This window comes from Rutidosis leptorrhynchoides, chromosome 3 (assembly GCF_046630445.1).
Source record: "Rutidosis leptorrhynchoides isolate AG116_Rl617_1_P2 chromosome 3, CSIRO_AGI_Rlap_v1, whole genome shotgun sequence".
NCBI classification, from domain to species: Eukaryota; Viridiplantae; Streptophyta; class Magnoliopsida; order Asterales; family Asteraceae; genus Rutidosis; species Rutidosis leptorrhynchoides.
Window position 1 is genome coordinate 104,665,752 of NC_092335.1, and position 11,100 is coordinate 104,676,851.

The 11,100-nt window shown below is 37.3% G+C and overlaps 1 non-coding gene across 1 annotated transcript; it reads left to right on the forward strand.

The window, feature by feature from the left end:
- The first annotated feature begins 8,056 nt into the window (after nt 1–8,056).
- Nucleotides 8,057–8,163, forward strand: LOC139903166 (small nucleolar RNA R71). The gene has a single exon (XR_011778008.1). It is a non-coding gene; the product is annotated as a small nucleolar RNA R71 (small nucleolar RNA).
- The last annotated feature ends 2,937 nt before the right edge of the window (nt 8,164–11,100 follow it).

The window sequence follows — 11,100 nt, forward strand, 5'->3', positions numbered from 1 at the left end:
TGTATTATAAAAACGAATGCAGATTTTGAAAAATGTCACATATAGAGGTCAATACCTCGCAATGACACTAATAAGTATGTGACGTTTATAATCGATATGAACGGGACACTACAGTAAGCAACGGGTCCAACACACTCCAAGACTTCAAAAGGACCAATATATCGCGGATTCAACTTCCCACGCTTTCCGAAACGGATTACACCTTTCCAAGGTGCGACTTTCAAAATAACGCGGTCGTCGATTTGAAATTCGAGATCTCCACATTTAAGGTCGGCATAGCTCTTTTGACGATCACTGGCCGTCTTGAGCCTCGCTTGAATTTGGACAATCTTCTTGGTTGTTTCATGGACGAGTTCGGGACGGGTGAGTTATTTTTCACCTACTTCGGCCCAACAGAAAGGAGGACGACATTTACGGCCATACAATGCTTCAAAAGGTGCGGCCTTATTGCTTGCGTGATAGCTGTTGTTGTAAGAGAATTCGGCTAACGGCAAATGTCTCTCCCAAGCTTTCCCGAAATCAATAACACAAGCACGTAACATGTCCTCCAGGGTTTGAATCGTGCGCTCGCTCTGTCTGTCGGTTTACGGGTGATACACTGTACTCATATCTAGACGTGTTCCCAAGGCTTCTTGTAAAGAACGCCAAAATCTAGAAGAAAAAGGGTATCGCGATCTGAGATAATCGATAAGGGTACACCATGACAAGATACAATCTCCTTTATGTATAACTGTGCTAGTCTCTCAATCTTATCAGTTTCTTTCATGGCTAGGAAGTGTGCAGACTTGGTAAGTCGGTCAACGATAACCCAGATGGTATCATAACCACCTACCATCTTCGGTAGCTTCGTGATGAAGTCTATTGTTATTCTTTCCCACTTCCATTGTGGGATTTCGGGTTGTTAAAGTAACCCAGACGGCTTCTGATGTTCGGCTTTGATCTTGGAACAAGTTAAACACTTTCCAACATATGCTGCAACATCCCTTTTGAGGTTTGGCCACCAATATTAAACTTGAGGTCGTGGTACATCTTACCTGCTCCTGGATGGATTGAATACCTTGACTTGTGGGCTTCTTCTAGAATAAGGCTCCGTAAATCTCCATAACTAGGCACCCAGATTCTTTCAACAAAGAATCGGAGTCCAGTCTCCTTGACCTTAAATCGAGAAACGAGAATGTTGAAGTGCTCTTGAGAAATATTCTCCTCCTTGAGAGCCTCTTCTTGAGCTACGCGGATCTGGCTGTTGAGATTCGTCTGAATGGTGATGTTCAAGGCATGGACACGAAGAGGTACCGTTCTCTCCTTTCGGCTCAAGGCATCGGCTACAACATTTGCCTTACCAGGGTGGTAACGAAGTTCACAATCATAGTCGTTCAACGTCTCGATCCATCGATGTTGTCTCATATTCTGTTGCTTCTGATCAAAGATGTGTTGGAGACTTTTGTGGTCGGTGAAGATAGTGCTCTTGGTTCCATACAGATAGTGTCTCCACAGTTTGAGTGCAAAGATAACAACTCTGATATGCCCAAATCGGACGGTTTATTTATGCGACGTCGTTAGGTCGCAAAACGTCAATTCAGGATATCAACAGAAGAAGTTGATTGTTTAATTTATATATGCTGGGCCTAAATCTATTATTCCTTCCTATGGGTTAGCAAGGGCAAATATGACCTAGGGTTGTTCCTTGAGCGATCGAATTTGAAACGGATCTTATCTAGATAATTTAGTAATTAAGATGAGTTTGTACACAATTTAGTATCCAAGACTAGTGGCCAGGTACACTTTGTGTGGAGAGGCATGATCCTTTTGGTCCCAATAAATTGGCGACTGTTCGAAAAATCCAACAACCAAGTCCAACCGGTTTATTCTAGATACCACTTTATCTGGAATATCAAATTGTGTAAAGGCAATAGTTGGGTTGATTTGATTTATAAATGTATTTAAAATATTAAAGCAATATAATTAAAATAAGCTAGCTAGCATGCAACAGCTAAGGACAGAGAAGATGTGGTTTACCATGATTTAAGATAACGTAGTGTCGGGATGATTATGAGACACTCCTTTGATAGATATACCTTGGTGTGAACACTAGATTCCTTACTAAGCGGTTTCCCGATTAGCATGTCACGAGGAACTAGGCTTTGAAGATTCTGATCGGATGGACTATGCTCAACTCCCGACACTTTATCTGGTTTAAGGATATAAGCGGCCCATATTGGATGCAATGCATACCTTGAGCGCACAAATAAAGTAGCATAGCCTTATACATATAATATCCAACCTTTCTTAACACCTAAGTGTATCACCCATTGGGTGGTTATGATTGTGTTTCGAATCCATTTCTGTCAAAGGTTTGGTAAAATCTAAGGGGTTGTAGACAAATTAGAACCTCTGATGGTTCTCAGTCATCCTTAAAGATTTATAAGCTTAGCTTGTATTGTAGTGCGTTAAATTCCCATTTATGATATAAACCAGCCCTTACTTAAATCTACCCAATAAATCCCTTAGTTATCCACCATGTACTAGACTTATAGTGGTTCCATAGCTTCTAACCTTGACCATGCCCAAGTGGTCCTATAGTACATCGACATGAGTCTTATACTCTTGACCAATGTCTTGATTTGGTCCTACAGTAATACCCCATGTACTTTATAGTATTTCCGATGGGTTTAAACCTTGACCATTGTATAAACACAGATAATTAATTACCCTTATAACGTCGACTTTATAAAAGGTTTTAATCACGTTTATTGGTAGAAGGACGATAATAACGAGGTTTAATATCATAGACAGAAAGTGAATATGAAACGTTAATCATCCCTACTAATATTATTAAATCATGGCAAACAATCAAGCAATTAATCACACATTATGGCAAAGCATTTCAAACATTAATAAATCACAAACATGAAACAAGAACATTATGATGAATTAATAAAAGAAAAGGATAGATAGTACCGGATAATGGCGGCAGAATAACACTTGTATTTCTTCATAATATCCATAGTTGATAGCTTCTACTACTAACTACATACTATTCTCCTATTGATCACTAGAGAGCGACAATAGAGAGATAATTATTTTCCAAATCTCTGTACTTTTCTCTCTCTAGAATCTAGAGAGAGAAAGTAGAGAGAACTAATCTCATATAGATCACTAGAGAGCGACTATAGAGAAATATTTAGAGAGAGAAGTGAAGAATGGTGTGTGTTGAATTGAGAAATGAAGCCCTCCTTTTATAAGCAAAGATGATGGCAAAATTGTAATTTTTTGACTGAAAAACGGCTTGCCGCTTGGCAAGCCGTTTGGCAAGCCGTTTGACAGGGGGTTTGGGAGCCAGGCAACCCGTTTTTGACCCCCGTTTTCTGGCAGGCCGTTTGGCAATGGGTTTGGCAAGCCGTTTGCTGAATCGAACTTGTCTTTAACCGTTTTTACTCTAGAATCTTCGTTTTAGCTCCGTTTTTGACGATTCTTGCACCCACGCGTTCGTAATTGAATATACTACAACATGAGATTAAGTAATTAAACTTTTCTAAAAATTATAAAATAAGTTATTTAAACGCGAGTTAATCGTCTTAGCCGGTTTTGCTCGTTTTTCGTCGTTTCTTATCCGTTTTTAGTGATTCTTGAAACATAACCTTTGTAATGACTAAATCTACCAAATTAACCAACAAAGTGATTATTTTGGCGATAAATTTTGGAACTTTATGGTTTTAGGGCTCAATATCAGGGGTAAAAACGTGACTTTTTGGCCGATATCAAATATCCCACACTTAGAATTTGCTTGTCCTCAAGCAAACCTCTCTTTTATTTTGTGTTCAAGGATGCTTCTGAGGTTTCCGTTCTATTATTCAAGTGGCTTGTTATTTATTATAAGAGCAAGATAAGACAAGTCATCTTCTAAAAGGGTAGAAACTATCTCTACAAGCATGATGGGAGGTTACATGACTTTGGCTTCCTTACATGGGTCACTCAAATAACTCAAGTGTTTGGGGTTCCCTATCAATCTATGAAATGAATTCGCTCATAGCCAGTCATGTTGCAAGTATTGTCATAGGCTTGACCAAGAATCAAATCTCCACCGGTTAGATAAGGACGACACTGATCTTCTCCCTAATCATTCTTTCAAGAGGAAGAGTGGGTTTAAAGGTTGGTTTGCGGAGAAAAGCGAAGGTTTTGGTATGGCAAAAATGGTGATTTTCGAATCATTGAAATTTAGAGAGATTCGATAGATTTCGGTTTCATGAGGGTATACTTTTCTAGGAAAGATGGTACTCTATTTTTGTTGAAGAGTTCCTTTAGAGGGTGCTGATTTTTAGCGAAGATTTTGCTTCTTTTCTGCAATCCTCCTGGGTCACAATCTTCATTTTCTTTGGGAATATATGCTTTTATTTAAAGACTTTTTTCTTCTTTATTTTTGAGACTTTGCTCAACAATTTTTTTTTTGTCGATATCCCATCTTCATAACTTTGTTTATTTCTTCTTGTGCCCAGAGAGAAAGGTATTTCACCAGAAATAGGTCTTTTTGACCTATCAAAAACAGTCTGGAATTTCGGAATTCGACGACAAGTGTTTTGAAGTAAACTTGGTCGATCTATCTCTTTGAATTTCTAGATTTTGGAAATGAGAAAGAAAATAAGGTGGAAAGGGTAACGTATTTGATAGTGAATTTGGGGGTGAGTATCTCTGATTCATCAACTCTTTGGTGTGAGTTGATCGGTTTAAATGCGTGGAGTGGAAACGAAAATGGATGGTTTTTTGTCTTCTCTATTCAGAATGATTTTGGGAAGGAATATCCCACCTACACCACGTATGGCGCTTACTAACCATTGGCCTTGAAATGTATGTCAAGGTCAAGTTCTAACTCTAAATGCTAACATCGGCACTCTTAACAGAAAAGATAGTGAAGCATTAAAAATGAATGCTTATTGGGCCATTTTTAGGGTGCCTCGCAACAATTATATTGGGTCGATAATGCCTAGTCATGAAATGCTCTTTTAGAGAATCGGTTCATCCTTAAGAAGATTTATGTCCTCATTTGTCTTAATTTTAGAACAAACCCGCTTGATTTTCGAAAGTACTTTTTCAAAAAGTATCATTTAGTCAAAATTTTAAAAATTTACGTTAAGGACAAAGAATCTAAATAGTAGGTATACTCGAAAAGCTTAGTAAAATTTTAAGTTAAGAACATTTTTCGAGCATCCCATAGCTAATTACGGTGTACTACACCGCTATCCCACACTTAGAGGAACATTATCCCTAATGTTCATTCTTAGATTTTAGGGACCTAAAATCCCACACTTAGAATTTGAACATGTCGAAAAATGTATCTAAGCTCATTATTGGGTTGGAATCCCACACTTAGTGATAAGCTTAGGATATGGTATAGTTTAAAGATATAACTTAAGCAAAATAAACGAAGAAAAAGAAACGAATTAATCCCCTTGGGTGCGGCTGTGAGCTGAGGATCGAAAGGTAGACGGAGTCGGAACCATCTTCTGCTAGATTCGAATCGGTCTTCTTGAAGTGTACTCGAGCTCATTAGGGCATTCTCATCCTCCATACACCATCCACCAATAACTTGTAATGAAATAATCAACGTGTTTCCTTGTCGTTTCATCATTATTCAAAGAGTCTCCACCACAGGCATCAATAACTGTTTATTACTTGTAAAAATGGAAAACATTAAACCTAGACAGGTGATTAAGCTTTAGGCCATAGACTCACTGATTTGCGTTTTGATGAAAAAGTTATTTGGAAACTTGAGGGTTTCAAAATTAGGTTTTTGAAAATTCAACAAATCAGTGTATGACTAAAAGGCTTAATCCCACACTTAAAGTGTTGACTGCCTTTAATTTTAAGACTTTTGAGATAATGTAATTAATTCACTTAAGCCCAAGACAAGTAGGAAAAGTAAATTCATCCTAAGATACGTTGAAAATTTTATTTTAAGTTTCACTTTCTCATTTATTTAATTAACCTAATTATCCTAATATAACTACTACTAAAGCTATAGAAAAATAAATACACGGGTTGCCTCCCGAGAAGCGCTTGTTTTTGTTCGATTCACGAGCCTGACTCTAGCCTTATTTCTCAGGAGATCTAGGCGGCTCCCTTGCATCCATCAGTGGACACAAGAGGTAATATTAGAACATACCGATAAGATTGAAGCGGACATAGCATAAGGTATGTCCAATGAATGGAGAAGGTGATTTTAAGTGAATGCTTTGTTTAACTTGAGGTATAATAAAGCTATCAATTTCTTCTACCTCCTTGATTGGTGCGGGTTGGTCAAACGGGTCCTCATCACTCAATGATGTGTATGTCATTATGTATTTGAGTGATGGTTTATAGGGTAGCCCTGACGCAAAACCCGTCTTTCTTCTTTGTGACTTCGGGTTGGTCGTAATGTTGTACTCTAAGGATGGATGTGGGACAATGTCCATTGACGTCTCCAATATGGTGGCAACATTAACAACTACTTCGGTACTAGCATCCTCCATCTCTTTCTTCTCATCCGGGCTCTCCATTTCAATTTCTTCATCCACCTCCTCGTCACTCCGGTCGGGAGCTTCAAGTATAATTGGTTCAGAGAGTTCTTCTAGAACGAAATCCTCTCCAGTCATTAAAAGATCAAAATAAGGTGGGAGTGAAGATTGGGTTGGTGTGGAGTGGTTATTCTTCTTGTCTTCTACTTCTATCTTCTTCTCTTCATTCTCGGAATAGAATGTGACTTTCCTAGTGGAGATGGTATTTACTTCGGCGTTCCCATCAGAAGGACATACAGACTCGTCGATCGTGAAAGTGACCTCTTCTCCACGGGCTCTCAAGGTGATAGTCCGTGAATAAACGTCAACGATCGCTTTGGTTGTATTCATGAAAGGCCTTCCTAAGATGATAGGGGTTTTCATGTCTTCTTTATAGTCCATAACCACAAAGTTAGTCGGAAAGAGGAATTTGTCGACCTCAAACATGACGTTCTTAGCTATTCCCTTAGGATATCTAGTGGATTGGTCAGCTAGCTGGATGCTCATTTTAGTAGGGTTAAGGTTTCTAATTTCGAGTCTCTGGAACAGTGAGTAGGGCATGAGTTTGATGCTGGAACCAAGGTCAGCGAGAGAATAGATAGTACCAGATTGGTAGATAGAACAAGGAAGGGTAAATCGTCCGTTATCCCCTAGTTTTTCAGGAAGAGTATTTAAGAGAATGGTTGAACAATCCGCGTTCAGCGGGACATTAGGTACTTCGGGTACCTTATCCTTGGATGATAGGAGTTTTCTAAAATACTTCTTACTACGAGGATTTTTAGACACAGTGTCCAAAAATTTACCGTCAAGCTTGAAAGATTTCATCTTGCTGTGTCTTTGCTTGAGACGACCCAGGAATGGAATGGGTGCTTTCCCATTGGGTTTAGGTGATGACTCAATGACTACTACCGAACGGGTATTAGTTAGTTTCTTCTCCTTAGAAGAAACTGAAGGTTGGCTATATGCCACCTTTGAATCATTTTTCAGACAACCCCGAGAATCGAGACGTTGATTTAGCTGGCTTATTTGATTTTCAAGACTACTCAAGTGATTAGTCATGACTAAGTCAGCTGCTTCTTGTCTTGCTATGATCATGTTGATGATACGCAGTAGTGGGTGGGTTGTGCGGATGAGCTAGGATCTTATTAGAGTAGACAACAGAGTCCTCACATTCAGCCTCGTATACCTTGGCCGAATGTGGTTCAGTACAATTCTTGCATAATTGCACTCGAGACACATGTTGCGGGAGTTTCTTTAGCTCTCCAACTTCTTTGGTGAGGTTTTCTATTTGGCCCGAGAGAAATTTGATGGTTTTATTTTTGATAGGATCGGAGGCGGAAAGCGATGTTGTTGATGAGATGTGCTCTTCCGTGTTCCAATCGTGATGGTGCATAGTCATCTCCTCGATCAATCTCCAGGCCTCGTCAGCAGTGAAGTTCATGAAGTTACCTTGTGAAACAGCATCAAGAGTAGACTTGTTGTTCTGATTCAGACCTTTGTAGAAGGTAAAAATCTGATCAGAGCTCTCAAGACGGTGATTCGGGCATCTTCGAAGCAAGTGTTTGAATTTTTCCCATGCAGTGTAGAGTGATTCATCGTATTCTTGTTGAAAGTTTACGATATCATTCCTTAGTCTGATTTGTTTTGAGGGGGGGGGGAAAGTACTTGATTAAGAAAGTTGTTGCCATTTCCTCCCATGAGGTGATAGACTTGGGTTCTAACCACTTAAACCAGATTTTTGCATGAAGAGTTAAGGAATAGGGGAACAGATACAGACGAACTACATCTTGTTCAACCCTGTTTTGCTTATATGAGTTGGATAAGGAGAGGAATCTATCTAAGTGAGAGTTGGGATCGTCAATTGGTAAGCCATGGAATAGACAGTGATTCTAAATGAGTTGTATGATGCTATGTGAAATGTCCCGTTCTTATTGATTAAAAACGTTCCATATTAATTGATTTCGTTGCGAGATTTTGACCTCTATATGAGACGTTTTTCAAAGACTGCATTCATTTTAAAACAAACCATAACCTTTATTTCATCAATAAAGGTTTAAAAAGCTTTACGTAGATTATCAAATAATAATAATCTAAAATATCCTGTTTACACGTGACCATTACATAATGGTTTACAATACAAATATGTTACAACGAAATAAGTTTCTTGAATGCAGTTTTTACACAATATCATACAAGCATGGACTCCAAATCTCGTCTTTATTTAAGTATGCGACAGCGGAAGGTCTTAATAATCACCTGAGAATAAACATGCTTAAAACGTCAACAAAAATGTTGGTGAGTTATAGGTTTAACCTATATATTATCAAATCATAATAATAGACCACAAGATTTCATATTTCAATACACATCCCATACATAGAGATAAAAATCATTCATATGGTGAACACCTGGTAACCGACATTAACAAGATGCATATTTAAGAATATCCCCATCATTCCGGGACATCCTTCGGATATGATATAAATTTCGAAGTACTAAAGCATCTGGTACTTTGGATGGGGTTTGTTAGGCCCAATAGATCTATCTTTAGGATTCGCGTCAATTAGGGTGTCTGTTCCCTAATTCTTAGATTACCAGACTTAATAAAAAGGGGCATATTCGATTTCGATAATTCAACCATAGAATGTAGTTTCACGTACTTGTGTCTATTTTGTAAATCATTTATAAAACCTGCATGTATTCTCATCCCAAAAATATTAGATTTTAAAAGTGGGACTATAACTCACTTTCACAGATTTTTTACTTCGTCGGGAAGTAAGACTTGGCCACTGGTCGATTCACGAACCTATAACAAATATGTACATATATATCAAAGTATGTTCAAAATATATTTACAACACTTTTAATACATTTTGATGTTTTAAGTTTATTAAGTCAGCTATCCTCGTTAGTAACCTACAACTAGTTGTCCACAGTTAGATGTACAGAAATAAATTGATATATATTATCTTGAATCAATCCACGACCCAGTGTATACATATCTCAGTATTGATCACAACTCAAACTATATATATTTTGGAATCAACCTCAATCCTGTATAGCTAACTCCAACATTCACATATAGAGTGTCTATGGTTGTTCCGAAATATATATAGATGTGTCGACATGATAGGTCGAAACATTGTATACGTGTCTATGGTATCTCAAGATTACATAATATACAATACAAGTTGATTAAGTTATGGTTGGAATAGATTTGTTACCAATTTTCACGTAGCTAAAATGAGTAGTTTTTACCAATTTTGTTTTGCTCGCCATTTCTTCGTTTCTAATCCGTTTTGAGTGAAAGAGGTAGTCATTTCCGTCGAAAGAACGACATCTTGATGACTGTTTTGAAAAACATACTTTCACTTTGAGTTTAACCATGATTTTTGGATATGGTTTCATGTTCATAAGAAAAATCATTTTCCTAGAAGTATAGCGTTTAAATCAAAGTTTTTCATAGTTTTTAATTATCCAAACCAAAACAGCCCCCGGTTGTAACTACGACGGCGTAAATCCGGTTTTATGGTGTTTATCGTGTTTCCGGGTTTTAAATCATTAAGTTAGCATATCATATAGATATAGATCATGTGTATAGTTTATTTTAAAAGTGTAGTTAGAAGGATTAACTTTATTTGCGAACAAGTTTAGAATTAACTAAACTATGTTCTAGTGATTACTAGTTTACCACTTCGAATATGATAGCTTTTTATGTACGAATTGAATGATGTTATGAACATCATTACTACCTTAAGTTCCTTGGATAAACCTACTGGAAAAGAGAAAAATGGATCTAGCATCAATGGATCCTTGGATGGCTCGAAGTTCTTGAAGCAGAATCATGACACGAAAACAAGTTCAAGTAAGATCATCACTTGAAATAAGAATGTTATAGTTATAGAAATTGAACCAAAGTTTGAATATGATTATTACCTTGTATTAGAATGATAACCTACTGTAAGAAACAAATATTTCTTGAGGTTGGATGATCACCTTACAAGATTGGAAGTGAGCTAGCAAACTTGAAAGTATTCTTGATTTTATGTAACTAGAACTTGTAGAATTTATGAAAAACACTTAGAACTTGAAGTTAGAACTTGAGAGAGATCAATTAGATGAAGAAAATTGAAGAATGAAAGTGTTTATAGGTGTTTTTGGTCGTTGGTGTATGGATTAGATATAAAGGATATGTAATTTTGTTTTCATGTAAATAAGTCATGAATGATTACTCATATTTTTGTAATTTTATGAGATATTTCATGCTAGTTGCCAAATGATGGTTCCCACATGTGTTAGGTGACTCACATGGGCTGCTAAGAGCTGATCATTGGAGTGTATATACCAATAGTACATACATCTAAAAGCTGTGTATTGTACGAGTACGAATACGGGTGCATACGAGTAGAATTGTTGATGAAACTGAACGAGGATGTAATTGTAAGCATTTTTGTTAAGTAGAAGTATTTTGATAAGTGTCTTGAAGTCTTTCAAAAGTGTATGAATACATATTAAAACACTACATGTATATACATTTTAACTGAGTCGTTAAGTCATCGTTAGTCGTTACATG